Below are 26728 nucleotides of genomic sequence, written 5' to 3' on the forward strand. Positions count from 1 at the left end.
TCAACTTAAAATGTGTTGAACTAAGAGAAAAATTTAGCGCTTTGATCGCGGTGGTTCAGCGTTAATTATTTTGGGATAATTGTTAAATTAATCCGAAGAATATGTTACATTTTTATTTCATGGATATATGTAATATGCAATGTATACTAAGTTTAGTCCCAAGTTTGTAACGCTTAAAAATATTGATGCTACGAACAAAATTTTGGTATAGGTTTTATGAACACCTATATACACCTATATATTTATATCACCTAATTAGTCCATTTTGGGTTGTCCGTCCGTCCGTCTGTGGATAACTCAAAAACGGAAAATATATCAAGCTGAAATTTTTACAGCGTACTCAGGACGTAAAAAGTGAGGTCGAGTTGTAAGTGAGCAACATAGTTTATTGGATCTTGAGTCCGCATGACCCATCTTGTAATCCGTTAGAGATAGAACAAAAGTTTAATTATAAAAAATGTTCCTTACCAAAAATATACAACTTGTTTTGAAAACATTTTTTCGTAAACATCACTATTTACCCGTGAGGGCGCAAATTAGGCGTAAATTGTATAGTATGTATTATATGGGAATATCATTTATGTTTGTGTAATGTGATAGAGTAACCAACACTGTCTATGCATGGTATTTCAACTCAGTCAATTGTTTGTTTTCACTTTTTTTTTTTAAAGTTTTGTTTTTAATAAAACTTCTTATCATTTATTAAGCAGTTTTTGCTCAACATTAGGATACAACGATGAAAACGATGTATACACAAAAACCAGGGATCTTTCAAAAACCAAAACTTTATAATGACTTACGTTAGAAGTAAAAAGATGTGAAAAAACTTAATTTTGTATGGACTTTGAAAGCGTACTCGAACATACTCGAATAAACATATTTTGGCATGAAATTCATTAAGAGCATGCAAAATTACTACTCCTTACAATGTGCTTTCAAACTTTCATGTGCGAGCTTTTTTGATCGATGTGCAAAAGACTGATTTTCCTCATTCATAACATTTAAGTCTTTTTAATTCGACCGATATCGGATCATACACTCATCGAATCCAAATAAGAATAAAATAATTTTGTAATCCACAAAAGTCGATAAACTTAATTTAAATTAAGTAATAATTATTTTTTAGTAAATTACCGTGGTTTTTGTTTCGACTGAGAGTCTGTATCTTGTTTGTATTAAATAAAATCTGTAACACTTTCGAATCTGTACTATGTGTTTTTTTTTTTACTATTGAATGTTGGTTTGTAGTTCATTGTTTTTTAAATATAAAAAAAGATTTATTATTTACGTTCTCAATCATTCCAGCAAGCATTCATTTCATAGCAAGCAAGTCATGATGAAGAATATTTTATAATGATCTCACTTTTATTTCAAGGTTCTTTTTATTACACTCACACAAATTTTGATTAAGTGTGTGTGCTTGGTTTGTATGTTATAAAATAAATATTTTATTTTATAATAATAATTCTCTTGTTGCGTCATAACGTCGTTTTAATCAACTTTGTGTTATAGATGGTTATTTTAATTTTAATTAATAGTTAATAGGGTTAGATAAATAGTACCTAAAGTACAATGTACCTTGAATCATTTTGCAGTGTCCCGCCAGATATTACTATTTAACGTAAATCAGGTTAGTTATTAGTTTAGTCAGGTTAGTGAAATCAGTTAGTTATTGATTTGATGCAGAGTTTCTGAGATATCGCAATATTTGGATCGATTTTAGTCCGCATTTCAAAAAATATTCGACCAGTCGTCAAATGCATCCGATTTTTGTTCTATTTGGGTTCAAATTACCTTATATACTTTTAGTTTAGTTTTAGAGTTTTATCAAAATTGGATTTACAAAAAATTTCTCGATTTTTTGCAGTTTTTTTAAGGGGTATGTACTACCCCTTTGAAAAAATCGAGATAAACGCAAAAAAAATTTTGTTTTGGAATTTGATGAAAGTCGGTGGATGGGGTAATTTTGATCCAAAAAGTATAAAAATCAGGTTAATTTAATAATTGGACCTATAGAAAATTAAAATGTCAGCGAGTATCATGAGCAAAACTTCATTTTCAAAAAAGTTAAAATCAATCCTTCAAAAAATTAAAATTAATAAAATTGTGAACAAAAGGGTAGATAAGTGAGGGCTATTACGTGATATAGTCTAAAGGAGAAATTGTCCAGCAAAGTGGGCAGGTACCTGCTAGTCATTAATTAAAAAATTAAAAGAAAAAAAAAAAAACAGTTATTCCAAAGTTTTTAACTTTTCACTTCCGTCGACAGTCCCCTTGACTGACTAGAATTTTTTATTTATTTTTTTTTTATAACGGGGGTACTAAAAGTGATTTAATATCGCTCAGAAACTTCGACTAAAAGCTTTTTTAAATGTCCTTATATGTTTGAAATATGTATTACTCGACTTTTACTTTAATTAATACCAATTTGTTATCGTAAATTTAAAGAATTTTTAGAATGACTATTTCGATAAAATAATTTATAACAAAATTATATATTTGAAATAATTAATTAATTAATATTTATTAGAAGGTTTTGTACATATAAATAACAACATGTGTTGTAGATAATATTTCTAATTAATAAAAAATTATTTTACCATAATCAGAATAACTTAAAACTGTTTTTAATATATTTTCAGCATGTAATCTAAATAATTTTGATGCAATTAAATTTTTACTATTAAATTTATTACTTTTATTTTTTATTTTAGAAATTAATTCGCATATAGTTGTTTTAAATTTTATATGTATACTCTCAGTGTCACAAAAAATGCACGGGTTACAGTAGTTTTCTATCATGAATATTAGTACCTGTTTGCTTACGCTAACTCGCCACTTTACTACCGTCGCGTCGGCGGATCATTGGATTTTTAAGAATAAATAATTTTACCAATTTCATAGGGATATTTTTATAAACTATGAAATTTTAATCTAAAAACATAAAAAAACATAAAAAAAGGATACTCAACAAAATTTTTGTAAGTATAAAAATAAAACTTTAAATTGCATGAAAGTTAGATAGCGAGTTACTTAAGGAGCTGACATGCATCTTTGTGTAAAAATGTTAACCGTCTGATAGTTGGTAGTTTGACAGTTGGTGATAAGGGAAGACTTTTTGTTTCCTCTAGGTGCTGAGATTGAGAAAGAAATAAAAACGTTGAAATACAATTTTTGTTAGCCCCTATTTGTCTTGTTCCCAAAAGGAAGGCGTGGTTTATTTTGTTTTAAAAAATAAAACTTTTATTACGACAACAAGAAAACATAAAATTTTGGAGTCATCAAGCTGAATACAAAATATTGAAATTAATTTATATTTCTTACATATTTCAATTATAGATAATTAATTAATTATTTCGATTATAAAAATGGGTTATAAAATTAGCTATAAATTGAATGATTTCAGTGTAAGTGAAACACAAAAAATCCATTAAAATTAATAATAAATAGAGTTAAAAAATTTTAATTTCATATAATATTAAACAATTTCACTTGTACATCGTTTTACTAAAAAAAACTAAAATTAATTATTGAGTACAAACGCTATAATTATAACTCAAAACACGTACCAAACAGTATTGTACGTACAATGAATGCACTTAGTATTAATTTTTTTTATTTTACTTTCATTATCGACACAAATCAAATTTTGAATTTTGATTAATTTAGAAATTTAATGTTTTTATTTTTATTTCTTAACAGATGAAAAACTCGTTGAATAATCGACATTACAAATGACATTGGCATTCTCATTTTTTTTTTCGGATGCTGTCTCTGCTCTAATCTCGAATTGTATTGAGAATTGACTCGTGTGGAAGTAGCTGATGTTACCATATTTTAAATCAATCATATTACTTAGTTTTAATTGAAAATCCGTCAATATATTGAGAGTGGAAGTGGTAATTCAATTGTCGGTCTTATTTTAAGCGGTCGCTGTTTCTGTACCAGTCATGATTTTATTTGACCAATATTATTGTGTGATAGTATTTGAATTTTACCATGTATTGTGTCACCAATATTGCGCGAATAAACATTACTTAATGTTTATTTCTTCTCCATTACCTTCATTTCTTCACAGCTTTATCTCTTTAATTTGAGTTCTACCTAGAACATATAAGTCTTTAAAATTGATTTTGTTGAAATTTTAATTAAGAATAAAATATGTTGACGTAAGTACGGAAGCGTGAATGGCTCACTGTCAATTTATGAGAAAGTGGCGCTACACTAGCTAATTCTTTAAATGTGTACTACCCACAAGTATAAAACCAACTTTTAAAAAAGTCACTAGTTCACTTTCAACAAGTGCACTTGTGATTTGTGGTATTATGGAAACGAACCTTCTTGAAGATGTTAGTCGGTGATGACTATCCTTGAATTAGACACTACCAAAACTGTGTGGAATTATATTAAAAAATATTTGTCCGGATTTAATAATAATATGATAATGGTTATAATTTGATTTATGTAGTTAGTTCATGATTTTCTTTTGTATTATTTAAAAAATATAATGCTTTAATTTTTGATTTTTTTCTTTTGCATCTGCACATTTCTAATTTCTAATATTATGACATTATAATTAGAAATCTGCACATGACAAAATACCGACATCTTCAGAAGGGTTCGTTCCCATAATACCACAAGTCGCAAGTGCACTTGTTGAAAGTGAACTGGTGACTTTTTACACTTATGGGTAGTACAAATTTAAAAAATTAAGCTAATGTAGCGCCACTTTCTCATTGATAGACAGTGAGCCATTCAGGCTTCCGTGCGTAAGTATTGAAATCATAATTTAACAGAGAAAAAAAATTGTACATGTAGTTTTCCTAAAAATATACCGTCTTCTTTCATTGTTTCTTTCCACATATACATTTCTTTTGTTTAAAAAAGGTTAACCCCTATTTTGAACATTTTTGAAAGACATCAGACATCGAACGTTATTGATGAAACTTATGTATTTAATAAATGATTGTGTATGTTTTGTATATTATGGAAAGTTTTTTTACTTTTTTTCAATTATATAATTTGATGATTAATAGATTTTTTATCAACTTTATAATAAAATTCTATGAAACAATGTTGTAATTGTAATCAATGAATTCATCGTGTAAGTGGTAAAATAAATGAGATTTTTAGCAAAATAATGTTTCAAAATTTTATATTTATTCTTGTTCGGAACCATACACTATACAGCGTTTTCCTTTAATGAGTGTCATATTATTTTATATCCCGTCTAGGATTTTGAAATAAATGTGGAAGTTTAGTTTCAGAAAAAAAATATATAAATGATTGTGTTTGGCTAAATTATTGGTATATAATGTGCCGCCGTGTTGTGCCCGCCGATGTATTTATTTATTTGCAGTGAGTTGTTTGCCAAAATTTTAAACTATTTAACCAGCAAAAGTCTGTCTTTCGTTGATTTTTTAGTAAAGTTAAATGAAGAATATAATTATATGGTAGACTATCTTTTCAAAAGCAATTTGTAGCTACTTATAGACACTCAATTTTAAAGAAATATTAAGAATTTTTTTTCACACATTTAAATTACTGATATAAAATTTATTAAATTAATCGTGAGAAATATCCAACTAATAGAGAAGGTTGGACGTTTTTGAAATTTATATTGACATGATTTACAATATTATATCCGGTTACGCGCTAGCGTTATAAATTTTTGGTGGGCGATATAATTACTTTCAGTGCTCAAAATAACCACAATTATCCAACTGTAATTGAATTATTACATTTTTATTATCGAGAGTTTTTGAATGGAAAATTCGTAAGCTGGTACATACAATTATATTATTAAACAGACATCGTTTATGATACAGAAGTCAAAAATTATGGCTGCTGTTTAGAATGTAGGTGGATATGGCGTCGCAGTTCAAATAAAATTTAAAATAAACTACTAACCGACTTCAAACAAACAAGGAGGAGGTTCTCAATTCGACTGTATTTTTTTAATGTTTGTTACCTCAGAACTTTCGACTGGATGAACCGATTTTTATGATTCTATTCGAAAGCTGGTGCTTCCCGTGGGGTCCCATTTCAATTTGGTCGAGTTCTGACAATGGCCTTCGAATGACAAATGAACGAATAACTCCATATCACGCCAATCGATTTCGATGATTCTTTTTCTAGTGACAAATTAGTTAGTGTACTTCAGATTCATTAAAAATAAAAAAAGTTAAAATAAAAATTAATATGCACTAAAAAGTAAAAAATAACGATAATATAATGTAGTTGCAATTATTTTTATTTTTGTAGTCGGTGTCAGCCAAGTACATGTAGCAAACTATTATGTCACAGTTGTTTCCTATGCTGACATCGACTCCAAAAATAACAATAATTGTAACTACATTATATTATCGTTATTTTTTACTTTTTAGTGCAAATTCATTTGTTTTGAAATAGTTTTTTTTTAGTCGGTTTTCTTTTTGTTAAATTTCTTTTTGTTTTTTTGTTAAATAAACTGCAAAAGACCTTAATTCTGTGTGGGATACGTATAACCTTTTATAGAATTGATGTATAACTGAACATGACTTGTAAAAAATTAAAATTGAATGCCAGATTGAAATCTAAATCAATCATCCTGTATTTGTTTTAATTTGGGAACGTGAATAATAAACACTTGTTTCACTTTGTTCAAGGACAATTGTGCGTTGTTGTTAGAGAGTTGATTAAATTAAAAAGAGATAAAAAAATGTATGCTATGGATTAAGAGTTAATTAAATATAATAATTTAAAGAAATTTTATTTTATTCTACGATTTTTATTGTCTGGTAAATTTTTTAATTTCAAGGTTGATTAACTCTGGCTGTATTTGGTTTTAAGATGTATTACAAAGTCGTTTATGTAATCAAACACACCTAAATTCTTAGAGACATTGAGTCTATATTTAAGTAATATTACTTTAAAAATATTTTGACTTGAAGCCAAAAACGGCTAAGAGTTTACGAGACCTAGTGAAAGTTAAAATTTGATTGAAAAATAAAACTAATTGTACCTAACTATACGAAAAATAATTAATTGACTAAAGGTAATTGAAAAAAATACACTCGAAGCATGGATTCATGTCAAGCGCCCTACCAATTAAATATCGTATATATGATTAAAAGTAAACAAACACAAAAAGTAATAATAATTAATTAATCTTTTTGAAACATAAATGTTAGTGTACAGGGTCTTTTGTAGCAAACGTAAGCAATAATTTTGCAAACGATTTATTGATTTATCGAACTATATTGAATCCTTATATCTGACTATTTGAAATATAAGTTTGTATATAAACATTTTTAACTCTAATATGAAATCTTTAGAAAAAAATGAACTTAGACCTAGCTACAAATTTTGAGATCAAAATTTACTTTATAAGCCAATAATACAAAAAAAAGGTACTCTTTGTAAGTCACGAATACAATTTTTTTCGTTAGTTATCAGATTTGGGGGCGACAGCCGTAAAATCCTAAGTTATGTATTTTATACAGAGACTTTTTTGTAGGAGACATTTTTTCACACACTCAATAGTTTAGGCACAACTTTAGTGGGTATATGAACACCCATATTCTATTTATGGCCTCGCCCTCGCTTGTAATTTGTGCTTGCAGGAATTTATCGGTATAAAAAATTGATAAAATTTAAGAAATAGTAATTAATCTATTTTGTGCAAAGATCAGGAAATTATTTTTAATCTTATTCGTTTATGAATTTCTCCGAACAATTATAGTATCTTATAGACAGATCTGAATTTCATTTGCATAAATTAATTATTGGTTAGAATTTTTGTTTGAATTTATTCCCATAATTATTGTAAATAATATTCAGATTGGAGACTTTTTATTATTCCAGACTTTTAATAAATGGTTTTGTAATCTACGAACTCTCTTTCATCCCTACAATTTTATTAAATGGGGCTGGTATAAATTCCAAAAAATAAATTAAAAACTTGAAATAATATTCATAAATCAACCTTCTTTTTCTTTAGCTTCGCAAAAAACTCCTTCAAACTTAATTTGTGTATTTGGTGTGCCGCCAAAAAATTTCCACTCCGATTTTGATTTTCGACAGTAAAATTTTATGTTAGAATTCTTTGAATGCATGTAAATTCCAGTTTATGGGTTTTTTTTTTATTTTTATTTTTTTTAAATTAACTATTCTAAGTAAAAAGTTATTTTTGGACCTACGTGTTTTGAAACTAATTTTAAGACATACAAAATTTTTGCTCAAAAAGGGATGAAGAATAGAATTTTTATTTTTAGACCGATAATAGTACAATAAAGTGTTAATTGTAAATGCAAATGATGTGGAAATAATTGTTTACACTGTCAGGTAACAAATAACAATCAGACAAACAAATTTTTTTTTTATTGTGTTTATTTAAAGTCGTTCTGACAACCCAAGTCCTTGGCGACTGCACTTAAGGTAGTACCAGCATGAAATCACTTTTCGACAGATTTGGCCGAATTTTTTTTCTCGGGTTTATAATAGCTTTATTTATGAATTCCTAAAATTTCATAATTTTTGACCGTTTAGATCGCGAGATATTTAAAGACAAAGTTCGCGATTTTGAGGGTCATGTCCCATTTAAAGCATGTAAAATGTCCGGTCTCTCCAACTATTTTTTATGATATTATTATATATTGAAGAAAAAGTAGAAAAAAATGTTTATACAATACAATTCTAAAAAAAAAATTTAGAAATTAATTTTCACTTTCGAGATATTAATTTTGACGTAAATTGATCGAAATTGGGACGTTGGCATAATTATTTCCCATTTTAAACGGTCAAAATTTCTGAAACTTTGGGAATTAATAGTAAGCATTATTAAATTCTTAAATTTAATTTTTCGTTAAATTCTGTCGAAAAAAAAATTGTACCATTGCTTTAACATAGAAACTGCAAATACCATGCTGGAACTACGTTAAATACAAAGTTTTTAAGTGCAGTACTCTGCATTTAAATATATTTTTTGTACCTACTTGTTTTAAAACTTTTAACACTATTCTGAAAATTTTTCTTTTCGATCAACCTGTAGATTCAAGTGAAAATTATAAATGCAAATGATATGGAAATATTTTTAACACTTTCAAGTAACGAATAACACAAAATATAAAGATTTTTTGTATTCATACGGCTGTATTTCTACCATTTGTCTCTCCAACACCTTCTCATCGTTAATAAACCGCGCTGCGTTGCATACAATTGTAGTCGTCCGTCTGTGTTGGTATTGTCATACTATGACATCCGGCGGTGTATTTACAAAAATATAATAACATGTAAAATATATTCTTATTTGTTTAATGGAAGTGTTGTATCTTCTTAACTATGTTGCCATGTCTGTAAATAAGCGTCTAAACTCATAGTAAAATGTCAAACGGCTTTTAATTTTTGGTTAGTATAGTGCAAGATAATACTGGCGTATAATGAATTTTGATTCAAAAGTATAGACGCAGCTGATAGTATGATTTGTCTTTCAACTACGATTGAAACACATGTACGGCAGTCACACATGTTACAGGTTAAACAAAATAAAATAAACCGCTCACTTTTTGCTAAAATCTTCTGGAATGCGTTTTTAACGTGTCAAATATCATTCGTAAACCATGAGTTAGTTGCGCACATGTTTCTATTTGCTAATAAACAATAATTTTTTAATTAAATGAAATAGTCCATGTTAAAATTGAATTAAAAAAATTCATAAACAGACTACTTGTATTATGTATATATTAATAGTTTTTCGATTATTTGACAAACACTCCCATATACGTAGTACAATTTGCCTATTTCTTTATGTTTTAAGTCAACTTTAACATGGACCGTTTCAATTTAATTAACATTTTATTTTTTATTTACGAATAGAAACATTTGCGCTAACTCATGGTTTACGAATGAAATGGAACATCTAAGAATAAGAAACACATTCCACCAGGTTATAGCAAAAAACAAATGAACGGTTTATTTTATTTTCATTAACAAACCTGGTTTTGTAACATCTTTTACTCTAATAATAGGATAGTCCACACTCGAAGAACCTAAAATCCACTGATAATATAATTGGACGTAATGATTACATTAAAATTACTTGTTTTTTCTACCAGTGGTCCTTTGTAACAAGTGGACTCTCCATGACAAAACCGAGAGCCCATTTACAGACTATTTACTTTACGTTTGTAGATAATTGAATGTACTAAGGTTATTGTATTAAGTTTTTCTATTTTGATCCAATATCGCGATAGCAATTAAAGTTGATTCTAAAGTAGCAAAATAAAAATACTATAAATTGTATTAACTTGTCAGTTTCTATATTTGGACGTTTCAAATTATCATATTTTGACTTTTGAAGTTATTTGACAAATAACAGAGCAAATATTTTTTTGCAATTAGAAATACAGCTTTGCTTACTTAAGATACTCAGACCATGTAAATGTCAAATTCGTTTCTGAATATCGCACGTTAAGCAGACCTCTGCCTGGAATTTTTAATTATTAATGCACAATCGGAACATAGTTTAATTTATTAAATTTGTCGTTTACTGCTCTGTGTGGTTAGGCTGTAATAATAAAGTTAAAATATGATTTAAAATTACACTTTTATTAACAAAAGTTTCTTTTTAATTAATGAAATGATTTTAATTCTTTAAAAAATGTCTGTTCCTTTAAAAAATATTATATTACAGAGAAACGTTTTTAATCCTAAATATAATTAAAAAAAATTTAACATTAACTTAAAATATTGAGAAAATCTGAAAAATGCTGGGATGTCAAAATTAAATTTTTAAAAACAATTTCTACAAATTATAAAATTTTTTCGGAATAAATTACCGTACATTAGTTCTTATGGGAAATAATAAAATTACAATGTTTTCAATTATTTTCGGAATGTCCAATTCCGATAATTCTTATACACTTTCGAGAAATAATTCATTTACAATGTTTACAAGCAACAAAAAAATAATGTAAATTATCGGAGTTGGCTACAATTATTTTTTGCGAGCTGTTCTAAAAATTGGCGTGAATGGCGCCTAGATCAGGACAAGGAAAAAATTTATAAAACAATGTTTCAGCAATTCTTACCTTGTATTCTGTATAATATAATCTACTCTCTTCTGTTTGAAATAATGACTATTCACTATTTGCTAGAAGTATACCACTATTTCAAATAGTGGTATGGTTAGGTTAGGTTATATTGGCTGTCCACGAACGACACACTTAGGCTTTAGAGTCCATTTCATAGTGGTATACTTCTAGCAAATAGTGAATAGTCACTACAATAGTGATTTGTTATACTTTTCGCTACTTTTCACTATTTCGTTTTTATAGAGTAATTGTCGTAATAACCTTATAAACAGGATGTACCATACAAATTTTGCGAATCAGGAACAGTATAAGATAAAATTTTTCAAAACTACAATCTTATCTTGCGTATCTAGAGAAAGAGATTTAACAAAATCTCCATTAACGGCATCACAGCCAAGCATAACAAAAATTAAAACATTTTTATAAAGAATTTAAACAAATTAAACTTATAATTTTTGTTTACTTTGACAAAAATCCACCTCTGTTAAACATATGCACATTACGTTTATAATGTATGAATGTCTCTCAGAAATATAAAATATAATAACAAGATAAATAAATAATTTTTTATGCATATTTGCTTTACATAAATAAACATAAAAACTGTATAATATTATCTTTTTTTTACGATTATTTCTTCTTCGTTTTTGTTAAAAAAAAAAAAAAAAAAAAAAAAAAAAAAAAAAAAAAAATACATAAAGAGAAAATTTAAATAAGAACTGTCACAGATTATTATTTTTATTATTATTATTCTTATAATTATAATAATCACATTTTTCTATTGTGTGTGGTGTTTTTCAAAGTAACAGTTATTTCTTTTAAAATGTACGTCAAGAGCGAGCTAGGCTCAAATAATTATGGTTCTGTATGCCAAGTCTAAATACTAAATTTGAACATTATTCGGTTGACGGTTTTAGAGATAAGAAATAGCCTGTATACTCAATTTCAATACATTTGCAACAGTAAGTCATCTTTTTATTTCACTCGTGGCATGCATTCTTATAGTAAAAGTACTAACGTTATAACTGGCACCTTTTTAATGCTACAAAACGGGCGTATAAGGATTACGCCGAGTCTAGTTACAATAGATTACATGATCCTAAAATTGATATTTCCGTTGAAAAACAGAGCACTTATCTCTTCAAGGGAAAGAATGGATACAAAAGAATTATCTTAAGAACCTTAAGTCATGTTCAAACATAATTAAAAATTATTTCTACTGACTCGAGAAATTCCAAGTGAGTAAAAATTGAATCGAGTCATTAAGTCAATTTTTAGCCAGTATATAGAGGTTGTATGACGCTAATACTAATTCCGAATGAATAGCAATAATTCCGAATGTGTAGCAATACTAACTTCTGAAAAATGAAAAAAAAAGAGATTTAAAGTATTATTGTATTTTAAAATTACTTTATCATAATTTTTAAGTAGACAACAATACACAAAAGATTATCTTAAAATATATTGCTCCTCGCACAAGTGACATGTTACCATATGATAACTATATATACAACTTAGTTGAAGGCACAGATGCCCAACTGAACTTCACTGGTGTGGGGTGCAGGCTTCAAACCTGTAGTCGATTTACGTCGAAGTGGTTCGATTCCACCTGTTGGGCGGATTATTTTTACACCCTTATTTACAATTTTTTTTACAAATCATATTTTTGTTTAGTATACCTATTCTCATAAAACTATTGGTTGTTGACTTTATGTGTTTAATATAAATTCTGTTGTTTTTTTAACCGATGAAAAACTAGAAGGTTGCCGAACTTGATTCAATTTTTTTTTGCATGTCTCGCTCTCTTTAGGATTCGTTTTCTATTGAATAAGGCATGCTTTCGGGATTAATCATATTAATTTCAACAAAAAATTTCAAGCTAAAGATTTGATTAAAAATTTAGGGATGCATTTATAAAAAATTTTGGTTGTACCATATATATTTTAGTGCTACTAGGGTGGTTCTGTTTTTATTTAAAGAAAAAAATAATATATTAATATATATTAATTAATTAATTAATTATTATATTAATTGCAACAGCAAGTCAATTTTTTTGTATACTCATGACGTGTAATGTTATAGTAAAAGTACTTACCTTATAACTCGTGTCTTTTTGAAACTAGTCAGAGATCACGTTGAAACTAGTCAAAATAGATTCCATGATCCTTAAATTGATATTTCCGTTTAAAAACAGTGCACTTATCTCTTCAAGAGAAAGAACGGTTACAAAAAAAATTATCTTAAAAACCTAAAGGTGAGTAAAAATTTAATATTAAAATTCATTTGCAATAACACTACTTTTATACACTTCTATCAACTTTTATTTCGAAACAATGATTTTAAAAAGTTTTTTTAATTCGGAAGTACAAAATCCTAAAGACCGAATAATAATAATTATTATTCTGTCTATTTATAATTAAATGAATCATATTGTTTACAAAAAAATTATCATTAAAATATAGAAAAAGATGTCATCTCCTTTTTACATATGCAAATTATGTAAATATGTGTTCAATCTTATCTCAGTTTTGACGTAAGTAAAGTACATAGTATAGTTCGGGACTCAAGGAGATTTTCAGATGTAATTTAAAAAAAAAAACAAGTGAAAACAAACAATTGACTGAGTTAATTATTGAAATACCATGTATAGACAGTGTTAATTACCCTGTCACATTACACATACATACATGTCACACTATAACTGATATAGCCATATAAAACTGCAATTTGCGCATAATATGCGCTCTCACGGGTAAACAGTGATGTTTACGAAAAAATGTTTCAAACAAAAGTTTTTTATATTTTGATGCGGATAGGTTGTTTTTTTTACATTTAAACTTTTGTTCTATCTCTAATGGTGTACAAGATAGGTCCTACGTACCCAAGACCCAGTTGACCTATGTTGCTCATTTACGAACTCGACTTCACTTTTTACGTCCTCAGCACGCTATAAACATTTCAGCTTGATATATTTTTTCGTTTTTGAGTAATCGTGATGACAGACGAACAGACAGACAACCGGAAATGGACTAATTAGGTGATTTTATGAACACCTATACTAAAATTTTGTTCATAGCATCAATATTTTTAAGCGTTACAAACTTGGAACTAAACTTAGTATACCTTGGTATATTTCATATACATGGTATAAAAACATCAAAATTTTGTTGAAATATTTTTTTAAATAATGCACTTACCACCGATTATATTCGAAAGTGAGTTTCGATGATAGGGATTACCCGCCCGCTCCGATGGGATAAAAAGTAAAGTTCCCCGCGTTTTAGCCTCCACCTCTCTTGCTCTTACTTATCCTCTATCCATGACACTTGAAATAAAGGTTTTCACAAAAATTTTCACAAATGCAAATATAATGCGACAGACAACGATTTGTCTACTATTGTTGACCCAAAATTGTTTTTTCTTTGTAGTAAAAGAAAATGTTTTTTTTCTTGAGGTTTATGAGATACAGTCCGCTGACAGACAGGCGGACGAACGAGCACCGTAGTCTTAGTAATATTAAGCTTCCGTTGATTAAACCTTCATGGGAGGAACCCTAAAAATAAAACATTAAATACATGAGCCAATAAATCATGTACATATGACTGCATAGAAATATATCCAAAAGGAGATGATCAGAGAAATTTATGGATACATTTTTTATGAAGAAAAATTTGCATTTGAGAAAACTGAGGGAAATTTTATTTTACGCATAACTATTTTGACAGATGGGCAAACAACAATTTGGGGTGAAAAAACACGGACAAACAGTTGCCAAACGAAGGGCATCTGAATTATTTAAAAACTCGCAAACGTGGACAAATTATTTTTAAACAAATGATATTGGCATTTTATTAAAATTGGCATTTGGGTTGCTGATGTCATAATTTTTAATTGTGTCATAACTTACAATTACTTACCCTTGTATATAACCCCTTCTTCCTAGGAACATGTTTTCTAGGATACATTATTACTTAACTATTCTTAAACATTTGCTTCTCTTATACGTATATAGAAGAGTAATTATCATCTCAATTTTATAGAAATGTCAATAAAATTAAACCAACAATTTTTAGGTATAAGTTTGGTATTTTTTATTGGAGAAAAATAAGAAGTCATCAAATTATAAAGTAATTACACATTTTTAATTGAAATATAAAAATTTTTATGTCTGTCATAAAATATCAAATATTTTCGTGATGTTATGTTTTGCCTGCAATTGCTGATGCTTTTAACGAAAGCATTCTTTAAATACTTGAAAATGTTTTTTAATTGACATAAAATGATATTTAATTTAATTGTATAAAATTTCTAGTAGCACAAAATTTTTTTATAAATAATGGAAAATCTTTTTAATTTTCTTCAAATTTAAAAGCATTAAAATATTTTTCAAGGAATGGTTTTACAGGCAGTCCTCAATAAAATATAATTAAAAGGAATTTGTTCTCTTGTTGCATGGTAACGCCTCGCAATCACAATGTCTTTGGAATTCTTTCATTTTTATCTACAAATACAGAGTGGTTAAATTACGTTACGAACATTATGCAAGATACTTAAAGATGCAGTCAACAGAGAAAATTGTTTGGTTAAAATGTTTCAGTTGATAATTTTGCAAACAACCTTCTACTAATTTTACCTACAGGAATTTTTTGTAAATAGTATTTTAGCTGTTCCAACATCAGCGTTCATGTATATAGCACCGTATTCCAAATAACCTAATCTAACAATAGCAACTTAGTGTCTATTAGAACCATTTGTAATCGTTAAATTTGGGTGGGGGGTCGTCTCCGAGTACCTCGTTAAATTGTCAACGATTCGCCATGTTTTGGACGAGCTAACAGTATATGTTCGATTGTTAGTTACACTTTCAGACAGAAACTACACTGTGGGGGTTATTTGTTAGTAAGTGTTGGTGGGTTTTTTTTTGTAAGCCCTGTTCTTAGTCGCGAGAGACCTATTTCATATTCATATGATCGACTTTTTTTTTGGTTTGATGTTTTCCAATTTGCGATGATTGGTTTCATTCACTCTACATGATTTTCAAAATTGAATTTAGCCTGTATTTAGACGTTGTATGACGCTAAATAGTTCTGAATCAAATGTGTAGCAATACTTACTTCTTAAAATGGCAGAAAGATAATGATTTAAAGGATTATTGTATTTTAAAATATTCTTTATCATAATATAATAGTTTTAAATAAACAATACACAAAAATAATCCTAAAATATATTACTGCTCGCGCTAGTGACATGTTACCATATGATAAGTATATACAGGGTGTTCTGTTATTGACTGCAGATCGTCGGCCTACAGAATAAGCTCATAAAGACGAATGAAAAAGTCATTTACCAATTTTGGATTTGAGCCCTAGTTTGGGCGCTACAGGTATGGCAAAAATTGATATATTTGTTCATTGACAGACTATCATTCGATAATCAGTAGCCAATGATAATAAGTAGATATAAGTTTATTTTATTTTATTACTTTGAACTGAGGAAGGGATTTTTTTAAAAGTATAAATGATTTCATTGGACTTGATCAAACCCGCCCACTTTTTATATTTTAACTATGATGGTATTGTGTAAATACTTAAGCTAAATAGGACGTCTTACAATCTATTTAACATACATCAAAAAAAACTATTTTGTATATTCCAAGAAATAATAACAAAACAAGTTGAAATTTGTTTGTTGATTCAATTACAAAAACAACTGAATAGAGCAGGAGACGGTCGTTTCATCAATACGTATGTTTTGTATAAATTTATTATTATTCAAAATAGCTTATAAATTATTTACATTCTTCTGTAATAAATGCTCAATGTGACCTCCATTGGTTTCAAAAACCAACGTTGACCTTTAATATCTAGAAGAAAACTGCGTAGGATTCTCGAGCTGGAATTTACAAATTTTTCATTTTCTAAAAATTATTAGTTCTCCTACAAACTCAAGAAAAGCTTTTTTCGGAAACTTTCAAAAATAAATGAAGTATGTTAACCGTGGTATCCAAATTTTAAGCTATTATCAAGCTACAAACGGTCAATGAAATGAGTGAATTATGAATTATTTGTACTTTAATCACAGCATAGATTACAATATTCACAGCAAATTACAACTAATACTAAATAATATTAAAAATAAACCCATCGATCACAATAATCAAAATCAGTAATCTTAATCCACTTTTTCATTTTTCATTTTCTAAAAATCGTAAGTTCTCCTACAAACTCAAGAAAAGTGTTTTTCGGAAATGTTGAAAATTAAAAGTATAATAAGTATGCTATGCGTGGTACCCAAATGAAATTTGGATTCTATTTTCAAGCTACAAACTACAATGAATTGTTTACATTAATCACAGCACAGCTTACATTATTCACAGTCTTCTGATATTCCTGGTTAATAATTACTATTACTGATATTCCTAGATAATAATTCATTTCATTGGCCGCTTGTAGCCTGATAATAGCTTGAAATTTAGATTCCACGCTTACCATACGTCATATATTTTTGAAAAATTCCGAAAAACGCTTTCCTTGAATTTGAAGGAGAACTAATGATTTTTAAAACTGAAAAAGTGAAATAAGATTACTGATTTTGAAAACTGTGATAAGATGGGTTTATTTTTATTATTATTTAGTATTAGTTGTAATTTCCTGCGATAAATGTAATCTGTGCTGTGATTAATGTACAAATATTTCATAATTCATTCATTTGCCATTGGCCGTTTGTGGCTTGAAAATATCTTGAAATTTGGATACCACGCTTAACATACTTCATTTACTTTTGAAAATTTCCATAAAACGCTCTTCTTGAATTTGTGGGAAAACTAATTTGAGAAAATGCAAAATTTGGTAAATTCCTACATAATTTTTTTTGTTGGTATTGAAGGCCTACGTTCGTTATTGAAACCAATGGAATGACCTTTTGTTATAGAGAAATGTAAATAATCTATAAGCTATTTTGAATAATAATAAATTTACACAAAACATACGTATTGATGAAACGACCGTCTCCTGCTCTATTCAGTTGTTTTTATTATAAAATTATTTGAAAAGAATCAACATGTTATTTATTATTTAGTTTATTGCGTATGTAAAGTATGCAAAGACAGCCCATTTTTTTTATGTAATAAGACAATTCCAGCCTATAACTAAGTGAACTGTAGTGGCAAATAAATACTAATCGAAAAACAAGCGAGACAAGTAAATAATTAAATGCGAAAAATAAAGATAACAATTGCTAATGTATTAAATTTTTATTGTCCAATTAAATTTGATAGTTTTTAACTGTCCCTTCCAAATAAGATAGTGTATGCCTACCAGGTTTTCAAACACTGTGAATGGTTAAATTTTTTGATTTGTACCATAGCCATATCTCGCAAACTAGGGCTCAGATACAAAATTAGTAAATAACTTTTTCCTTCGTCTTTATGAGCTTATTCTGTAGGCCAACGATCTGCAGTCAATAACAGAACACCCTGTATACAACTTAGTTGAATTATTTGATGCCCAACTGAACTTCACTGGTGTGGGGTGCAGGCTTCAAACCTGTAGTCGATTTACGTCGAAGTGGTTCGATTCCACCTGGTGGGCGTTCTTTAAATTGTTTTTACAAATGATATTAGTTTTATTATACCTAAAAATAGTGATGACTTTATGTAAAATCTGTTGTTTAATGTAGAAAGTGTTGTTTTATTAACCGATGAAAAACAAGAAGGTTGCCATTTTTGTTGTTGCTACCTGAATTAACTATCGTTCCTGTGTGATAAATAAAAATTTAAGCTAATTTTATTTTAGTTTTAAAAAAAGCATGAAATTGTAAACTAAAGTGTTGGAAGATAACCTGGGGCTTGAGAAGTAAAAGCTAATACGCGGTAGTGTCTGGTTTTAAGGTTGAAATTGTCCAGTGAAGAAGTATTTCAATAATCAACACTTAAAATGCGAAATTATTTTGCGCATTTGCTATTTTGGCGCCCATTGTAACCTAGGGGGCCTTAAGCGCCCGCTCCACTAGCCCCTTAGTCCGGCGCAGCACACATGTTATTGTGCTACATCTCATTCCTTCGTACGACAGTTTACTTTATTTTCACGGTGATTTATGTAATAAATCTTCCTTGTTGTGTTTAATTTTGGAATGAATACTGATTCTAGAGATGGCATACGCAATTTAATGCCCAAATAATAGAATTACAGACCATATGTGTATGTATATATATTGTATGTATTCTCTCTCTTATAATGTTTTTGAATATCTACATAGATAGTTACATAATATTGTTGTTAAAATTATTATGTAAAGATACACTTAACATAATCACATATTAACTACTTCTTAAATGAGATGTATACAGTTTAAACACCTGTGTTCACATGTTAACTTTTATTGTTTACGTTCTGTTCTCTATACATTTGTATGATAACAATTTTGTGTGTGAATTGTTTGGTTGGACTATTAAAATCTCTATCTCTTATATTATAAATGCGAAAGTAAGCATGTTCGTTTGTTTGTTTGTTACGCTTTCACGGTTAAACTAGCGAATGGTTTTTAATGAAACTGTACAGCAATATAGCTGATATATCAGAATAACACATTAGATATAATTTATAAAGATATATTTAAAAAAAATTAATCTAATTTGACATTACCATAAATTACTATTTCTGTAAAAGCAGTCGTTTGATATTACCATAAATTACAGATTTCTGTAAAAATAGTCAATATAAAATATTACACGGCCCACAGCGAAGCGGGTGGGCAACACTCTAGTACAGAATAAAGCAAGCAGAGCTATAGATAACAAAGTAAATATTAATGGCTATTATTTTCTCTGGTAACTCTGACTGCAGTACATATACTTTGTGAGTATATTTGTTTCAAACTTTATTTTCATTTGTTTTAAAATTGTGGTACAAAATTTATTATATTTGTTTTAAAATATTTTTTATACGGCGGTTTTCCTGAAATTTTTAATGTGATTGCTTATAAACCAACTATTTTTTACCAACTAACTATTTGCTACGTTATAAAGAAACTATAAGTCGAGAGATTTCATTTTTCTAAAATACTCACTTGTTTTATGCTAATTAAATTTTCGGCTATTAAGTGCAATTGTGTTACCTTAAGGTGCACTTTTTTTTTTGAAGAATTAAGAGTTTTTGAGATATTTTTCAATGACTGGGCTGATAATGAAGGCTTAAAAAAAAGGTTTAATTTAAGATTAAAATTTTGTTAGTTAATAAATTTTCATTAACTGTATAACTCCGGTTTACTTGCCTATATTTATGAAATATATATCTGATTTTATTCCCAGTTTGTATCGCTTAGAAGTATTGATGATATGAACAAAATTTTCATAAAATCACCTAATTAGTCCATTTTTATTCCGTTCGTTCGTCTGTCAGCACGATAACTCAAAAACGAAAAGAGATTTTGATCTGAAATTTTTCTAGCAAGCGTAGCACGTAAAAGCTTGCGTTCAAAAATTAGCAATGGGTCAATTGGATCTTGGATCCTTAGGACTTATCTTGTTAAGCGTAACAGATAGAACAAAAGTTTAAATGTAAAAGTAATTTCCAATTTGTTTTTTGAAACATTTTTTCGTAAATATCATGTCCGTTTCCCCCAAACTATAAATATAGGTAGTAAAAAACTTGTGGGTAACTTCGGCTAGTGGTCTTGTAAAAAATATTCAAAAAGCAAAAAAAATTGTATAAATTATTTTCAAAAATTTTCCAAAACAAAGTTAATGGCGGCCGTAGGGCAGTCATAATTGTGTTGGTTTTTAAACTTCTATATTTATGAAAAATAATGCAAGTTCTGACATCCAACACTTTGTATACAGGGTATTTCAACAATTAAATTTTACTGTTTATTCTTGCTGTAAGCTTTCAAGATAACCAGAACATACGTTTGTAGCGTTTGCTTAGAATTAATAAACAAATAAAAATTGACTTAAATTTATTATTATAGCCACAAATCAACAACACTGATAAAGAAGAATTTTAAAACATTAAAGTTGTTTTCATAAATATTCAAAAACATGCCTACTAGACATTCCACAAACTCCATAAATTTTGTACGTAAAATACAGCAAACATATTATTTCTAAACATACTAACTACGAGTTAAATTTTAATAGTTTTACGCACACGTTAAAACACGAAATAAAATTTATAGTTTTACGCACCTTTTTAAACAAATTTATGTTGAAGGTGTTACTTTACAAAAAATTTGTAACGAAGTAATGTTTTTCGGCACATTAGTTACGATAATTTTGAAAATTAAAAAGATATGATGAGTGGCATTTAAATATGTATCTGCTTGCTTCGTAATTATAATATTATACTTTATCCGACCCTGTTTGAAATATATTAGGGTATACTCAGATTTGTCACAAGTTTGTAATGCTTCGAAATATTGATGCTACAAATAAAATTTTGGTATATATGTAATCATAATGTCACCTCATTAATCCATTTCTGCTTATCCGTCTATCAGTCTCGGAACACGTTAACTATAAAGCTGAAATTTTAGCGTGCTCAAGATGTAAAAGTGACTTACGGTTCGTAAACGAGCAACATTGGTCAATTGGGTAGTGAGTTCGTAAGAGCCGTCATCTAAACAGTAACAGCCAGAACAAAAGTTAGAATCATCTTTTTTATGGGACGCTAATTGGAGCAAAGTCTTAAGTTTTCATTTTCCTCAAAACTATGAAAAAAGGTGACTTAAAAATTTGGAGGTTACTTTAAAAAGTCAGTTTCTTCCAAAAATATTCCTAATTTTCGAAAAATTATTACGACCAGAAGGTCGTCATTTTATAATATACATCTTGTTTTTAATTACATACCCTGAATATATCGAGCTGTGTGATATTTTGGTTGCATTTTTTGATTTCAATTTGTGGAAAATGAATTAAGTCTTGTGATTTTCAAACAACCATTTTTTGTTTTGTTAAAGCATTTGTATGAAACATTTTCTTTAAATTCGGCTTTCGCCTACATCTGTATTCACTTGTTTGGTTGTTTTGGAATCATTTAGCTTTAAACTGTTCTCCATAATAGCCTATGCAATTGTTTTTAGCTTTTGTGTTGTCGTTTTTCAGGTTTATTATGGGTATTTTTGCATATATTTTCAACGTTTGTTTTAAGACCGATCGAATTCGAAAGTAGTTTACCCTACTGTTTACTTTTTCGTTTACTAATGCTGCTTTTCTCACTCTCACAAAAAATATTTTCTTTTTAAATTCTAACTTAATCTACGAAAAATATTTATAAAAATGTTTGTTTTTCGATTTTTTTTATTTATATCCTTAGAAGTTTCTGAGATATTATTGAAAATATGTTTTTAGCTTACATTTACTATAGATTACATAAAAATGCACTTTTTGATAATTAATTAGACGAAAATCCTTCGTCAAGTTATTTCAAAAAATACGCATGAGCAATTAATAACATATTATAAATACAGATTTTTATTCATACATTGCTTCAGTGCCCGGCTAACCTTAAAGAGATATTTTTGCACCTACGCTGTCTTTAAAATATTTTTGTGATAATTCTCTGATCATACGACTATCTGTTGTAGTGATACGGTATTCATAAACGCTTCTTTCAGACAGGTTTAAAACTTGAAAATGAGTTGGAATAGTTCACCTCGATTTAATAAAATCTCGACTAAAAATGTCTGTGTAATAGGGAGAAAATTGTCTTTTGTTTTGTAAATTTTTATTTTTGCCAACAAAATTAAAACTATAAATATCCTTTGCAACCACAACTAACCACAAATTAAATCATCTCATATAGGTACAGTATAAAATAGATTATAAAAGATAAATATTCCAAATGATTTATTTAACGCCCTTGTAACAATTTAGAAAAAACAAAAATAATAAATTTTGTATATCACAGTTAATAAATTGAACCAAACGTTGGTTTCATCTACCACTAAATACCATTATATACTACAATGTTACATACATATAATATTCAACAGGTTAAGTGCCACTGATTCATTCCAGTTGACTTCTAGCTATGCTTCTAGCGTAGCTTGCTTGACTGTTGCGCTTATAGGTAGCTATAACTATTATGGTTGAAGAGGAATGAGGCCAGTATATGTAGGTTCTATTAGTTGTATTCGACTACATGGTTTAAAGCAAACACAAAAACAAGTTCTAGGAAATATGAACATCCTTACATATAGCTAGAAACACTGTTGCACATTTATTGTTACAGGGTGGAGTACCTATTGTAAGATATAAAACTATTGGGTTTGTTTATAATACTGATAAAAACTCACTGTACGTTAAGATATATTGCTTTTTAGGTCTGTTGTGTTTCATTCAAGTTGTGTCTCATTCAACCAGTTTTACTATAACTTAGTAGTCCCGGCAATAACTATTTATTGAATCAGTTCTTCTTTGAAATTGTATAAATCATTGAGTGGTTCATTTGAAGAAGCATCTATGCATACACGGATAAAAATGCAATGCGTTTACTACAATGCTGGTATGGTATAGTGACAGATACCATAGAATTTATGTTTGTATTAATAATATCACAGTAGTGATTCTAGCTATCCACCAGAAGTATTGTGGTATCGCTTACCAGTATGGGCCTGACGTCTTGACCCGGACGCCATAACTATTTTGAAATTGTTACTATTCCTTCAATATAGTACATAGTATGGCTTTCACACTGGTACAGTACGGCATTTACACCGATACTGACATAGTGATATCCACAATAATAATAATAATAACGGGGTTTAACCTCCGTTTCTTTGACATATACGCCTATAATAGAGGTCACCCACATCATTATTTGTTAATCTTTATTTATTTAACTATATTCATATTCATATTTACAATTACATTTGTGATGTGGGTGGAGTCGGTTACTACGTTCTTATCCAAGCGCCGACATTGTGATCAATTCTACCGTCCCCATTAATCATAACTGTTCACACTGCCGCTGCCTGGATTCGAACAAACAACCTAAGTCTAAGTAGACAAACGATCTATCTAATCTAATAAAATTCTTCGACCTTTGATCTCTATGGAAAATGTATATGGAATAAATGATGTATCATATAAATGATGTATTAATCAAATATAAGTAACATCGTAGCTTTTTGCTAAGTATATCGATAGATACAATTGCTAAAATGTATCCGGCAGGCATAGATCAACACACTTAAGCTACTTCGGCAGCCGAATATTTAATAAATCAACAATTATCGAAGAGCTACTTTTAATTGTATAAAGAAAATGTAGAGGGTTACCAACTCAAGACAAGAAACAGTCGAAAGTAAGCTGTGAACAATTTATTTCAATCGCTTTCTTGTATTTCAAATATTGTTTTTAATTGTCATCGATTTGATGGTATCCATTTTAAGATTTATATGTAAATAGTTTTACTGTGTTGAAAGCAGGTTACTAGTAAAACCTATAAAAGGTGCGAGAATAGGCTGACTGATTATGAATGAGGATTTTAAAATGCATAATCTTAAACCCAAGCATTTGGAAGGATTCTCAATAAACGAAATAAGCAGTTGCTTTTAAAATTTGAAAACTGTCAAATAGTTTGATTTTTTGATTTTGAAAAAGACGGTAAGAATATTTTCACTGTTTCGACACATAAACACATCATAAAAGCATAAATACACACCCACACACTCCCACACAATGATTACTGAATTTTTCAGATTACAAAATAACTTCATAATTAAAACAGACCTTTCGAAAAAGCTTAGTATGAATCGTGATCTCCGTTATGTTCATAGAAAATAAATGTTAGATGCAACAGCACCGTTTCCTTGTTCGCTTCATATATAAATATAATGGGTTTTAAGAAACGAATATCATCAACTCCAGGTTATTCTTACTAAACTAAAAACAAATGTACCTATCTTTGTTCTACCATCTACTTGTTGAGAAAACCTATTCAAACTCAACAACGAAGTTTATGAACCAAGCGACGACCCCTTTTTTCATATATTTATCTATTTTTTTGTGTTCATTGTTGGTTGTTTTTAGATGAAGAGACGAATCAAGTAATAGAAGTAAATTGTTTTTTGATTGTATACAATAGAGAAGCATATACGCGAGCATTCTTCGGGAAAAAATTTCGTATATATTGTACTGTTTTGGATGTCGTAGTATTAGCTCAGTTGGTTATGGTGTAACCAATTCCGTCCGCGGTGTGCTTAGGGTAACGGGTTCGATTTCCGCCGTCGCAAAAAAATTAATTTTATTAATAGTTGTGAAGTGCATGGTATGTGCATAAAGGACGTGCACTCACCTGCTTATCAGCGGAAAGGTGGTAAAATATATATTGGATATCACAATGGGCTGTATAGCCTAAGTGGGTCATTCGTGGACAGTCAATATAAACTAACCTACTGTTTTGGATGTTAAATATAAATTTTTTTAACCAAAAAAAATTGCTTAAGTTGTTTGGATTATGTCAATAAGATCTATGGTGAGTTTTTTTTGTTAAGTTCACCGTTTTCGAGATGCTAACGTTTAACGTTTAGAAAAAAGCGATTTTCAAAGCTGAAAAACAAGGCTATATAAAAATTAAATTTTTTCGCTTACCAAAATTGTAACATAATCTATGAACTTCTCTTAACAAAATCCTGCAGAGTATTTATTATTACAGATTATTTCATAATAAAGGATTGTTTTTTATTTTTTAATAATATCTGTCTCATATAGTTTTATAAAGCCAGGCTTTCGGGTGAAGTAATATGCAGTTACTATTCAGGATTTTGAAGTTTTGTCCATATGACTTTTTTGGAGTTTTTGAAATTGTTGATGAAATTATTAATATTTTGGAAGCAATAAGTTTTACGAAAAAATCAAAAACAATTTTGACGTAAATTGATGTAAAAATTAATATAAAAAAATGATTCAGATTTTCATCTGACAAACCCTTGATCCTAATCAAAGAGAAAGAAATTAAATTCGAAATTTTTCCCGTTGGATCAACCCGTATGTGCTACTCTACAACCACATTGTTATCGCTTGCTTCCCTAGCTTTTGGTTCTGTTTTTGTGTGGTGATGACAAAAATATTAATATAAGTTCTTTCTTTTATCATCAACAAGTCTTATCAGTCTGGTTTTTGTTGAGCCACTAGCAGTAAATGGGGTTGTTTAGTGAGTTTCCAAATTGATTAAAATTTCTTGTAAACACTTATAACGTCCTAACATAAAATAATACAATTGTTATAATGTAATTTTTCCTTCTTTGATTATTAAACTTAACAAAGAATTTTAATTAAGTATGTTTTATTTGCAATAATTATTGACTTCTTCATACTTTATTACTCTTTATTATTAAAGGAAACTCACGTCGAGAATATGCTGAACATATCAGACGCGAGCCTTGATGGATACTGAACTGAAACGTATCTACGTAGTTTAATGACAACTGAAGTAATGAAACGAAAATGTGATATGGCTTTAAATATTATTCTACTTTTAACAACAACAAATCCCTAATATATATTTCTGTCTTGGCGCTGGCAATTATCCCTGACCTTACGTTGACTACATAGTCTTCGCAGATTATTGCTTGATTGTTCCAAAAAGCAATAAAGGAAAGAGGCAGAAAAAAATTGGTTCTTGATTGGAGAGTCTCGCTGTAATATCCCGAGAAGT

The 26728-nt window shown here is 28.7% G+C and overlaps 1 protein-coding gene and 2 non-coding genes across 5 annotated transcripts in view; all 3 read left to right on the forward strand.

The window, feature by feature from the left end:
• Positions 1-26728, forward strand: part of LOC123290557 (polypyrimidine tract-binding protein 1) — a 740982-nt gene that overhangs the window by 55402 nt on the left and 658852 nt on the right. The gene's annotated exons all lie outside the window — the stretch shown is intronic.
• Trnastop-uca lies at positions 12605-12691 on the forward strand. Its single transcript has one exon. It is a non-coding gene; the product is annotated as a tRNA-Sec (tRNA).
• Positions 18576-18662, forward strand: Trnastop-uca. Its single transcript has one exon. It is a non-coding gene; the product is annotated as a tRNA-Sec (tRNA).

Source organism: Chrysoperla carnea, chromosome 1 (genome assembly GCF_905475395.1).
Source record: "Chrysoperla carnea chromosome 1, inChrCarn1.1, whole genome shotgun sequence".
NCBI classification, from domain to species: Eukaryota; Metazoa; Arthropoda; class Insecta; order Neuroptera; family Chrysopidae; genus Chrysoperla; species Chrysoperla carnea.